Consider the following 2,072-nt stretch of genomic DNA (forward strand, 5'->3'; position numbering starts at 1 on the left):
GGGGGGGGTAAGTAGTATATATAGGGCATTATCCATTATTAGGCAACGGTTGTAATGGTAGTAAGAATGACAATCATCTTTGTAGTGGACCTGGGAGTGGCAAGCATAAGGGACGAAGGCGGGGGTAACATGTTGGATGCGATCATACCAGCACTAAAGCACCGGATCCCAGCTTGGGCGAGGGTAGTACTAGGATGGGTGACCTCCTGGGAAGTCCTCGTGTTGCATTCCCTTTTTAATTATTTTTGGCGCCTCATGACAAACATGTCACATGTGCGCGATATATATTAACCCCGTTATATTATTTTTGACATTTGCGATATGTTTTAGCTCGCTGCTCATTGGTCACGCGTCTAGAGGTGGCTTTGTGGCGCGAGGAGCGCGTTCTGAAAGGGGTAAAAAAATGCGTGTGGCTGCGGTATAGAGGGATGGGTGGAAACCGTGGTAAAGTCGTCTCCGTGTTTGAGGGGGGGGGGAGTAAGTAGTATATATAGGGCATTATCCATTATGAGGCAACGGTTGTAATGGTAGTAAGAATGACAATCATCTTTGCAGTGGACCTGGGAGTCGCAAGCATAAGGGACGAAGGCGGGGGTAACATGTTGGATGCGATCATACCAGCACTAAAGCATCGGATCCCATCAGAACTCCGAAGTTAAGCGTGCTTGGGCGAGAGTAGTACTAGGATGGGTGACCTCTTGGGAAGTCCTCGTGTTGCATTCCCTTTTTAATTATTTTTTGTGCCTCATGACAAACATATCACATGTGCGCGATATATATTAACCCCGTTATATTATTTTTGACATTTGCGATATGTTTTAGCTCGCTGCTCATTGGTCACGCGTCTAGAGGTGGCTTTGTGGCGCGAGGAGCGCGTTCTGAAAGGGGTAAAAAAATACGTGTTGCTGCGGTATAGAGGGATGGGTGGAAACCGTGGTAAAGTCGTCTCCGTGTTTGAGGGGGGGGGGAGTAAGTAGTATATATAGGGCATTATCCATTATGAGGCAACGGTTGTAATGGTAGTAAGAATGACAATCATCTTTGCAGTGGACCTGGGAGTCGCAAGCATAAGGGACGAAGGCGGGGGTAACATGTTGGATGCGATCATACCAGCACTAAAGCATCGGATCCCATCAGAACTCCGAAGTTAAGCGTGCTTGGGCGAGAGTAGTACTAGGATGGGTGACCTCTTGGGAAGTCCTCGTGTTGCATTCCCTTTTTAATTATTTTTTGTGCCTCATGACAAACATATCACATGTGCGCGATATATATTAACCCCGTTATATTCTTTTTGACATTTGCGATATGTTTTAGCTCGCTGCTCATTGGTCACGCGTCTAGAGGCGGCTTTGTAGCGCGAGGAGCGCGTTCTGAAAGGGGTAAAAAAATACGTGTTGCTGCGGTATAGAGGGGGGTGGAAACCGTGGTAAACTCGTCTCCGTGTTTGAGGGGGGGGAGTAAGTAGTATATATAGGGCATTATCCATTATTAGGCAACGGTTGTAATGGTAGTAAGAATGACAATCATCTTTGTAGTGGACCTGGGAGTGGCAAGCATAAGGGACGAAGGCGGGGGTAACATGTTGGATGCGATCATACCAGCACTAAAGCACCGGATCCCATCAGAACTCCGAAGTTAAGCGTGCTTGGGCGAGAGTAGTACTAGGATGGGTGACCTCTTGGGAAGTCCTCGTGTTGCATTCCCTTTTTAATTATTTTTTGCGCCTCATGACAAACATATCAAATGTGCGCGATATATATTAACCCCGTTATATTATTTTTGACATTTGCGATATGTTTTAGCTCGCTGCTCATTGGTCACGCGTCTAGAGGCGGCTTTCTGGCGCGAGGAGCGCGTTCTGAAAGGGGTAAAAAAATACGTGTTGCTGCGGTATTGAGGGAGGGGTGGAAACCGTGGTAACCTCGTCTCCGTGTTTGAGGGGGGGGAGTAAGTAGTATATATAGGGCATTATCCATTATTAGGCAACGGTTGTAATGGTAGTAAGAATGACAATCATCTTTGCAGTGGACCTGGGAGTGGCAAGCATAAGGGACGAAGGCGGGGGTAACATG

At 47.2% G+C, this 2,072-nt stretch overlaps 3 non-coding genes across 3 annotated transcripts; all 3 read left to right on the forward strand.

Annotated features, from left to right (window-relative positions):
• The first annotated feature begins 604 nt into the window (after positions 1-604).
• LOC123126514 (5S ribosomal RNA) lies at positions 605-723 on the forward strand. Its single transcript, XR_006461752.1, has one exon. It is a non-coding gene; the product is annotated as a 5S ribosomal RNA (ribosomal RNA).
• Positions 724-1,096: 373 nt separating this feature from the next.
• Positions 1,097-1,215, forward strand: LOC123126516 (5S ribosomal RNA). Its single transcript, XR_006461754.1, has one exon. It is a non-coding gene; the product is annotated as a 5S ribosomal RNA (ribosomal RNA).
• A 369-nt stretch (positions 1,216-1,584) lies between these two features.
• LOC123126714 (5S ribosomal RNA) lies at positions 1,585-1,703 on the forward strand. Its single transcript, XR_006461939.1, has one exon. It is a non-coding gene; the product is annotated as a 5S ribosomal RNA (ribosomal RNA).
• The last annotated feature ends 369 nt before the right edge of the window (positions 1,704-2,072 follow it).

Source organism: Triticum aestivum, chromosome 5D (assembly GCF_018294505.1).
Source record: "Triticum aestivum cultivar Chinese Spring chromosome 5D, IWGSC CS RefSeq v2.1, whole genome shotgun sequence".
In the NCBI taxonomy this organism is placed as follows: Eukaryota; Viridiplantae; Streptophyta; class Magnoliopsida; order Poales; family Poaceae; genus Triticum; species Triticum aestivum.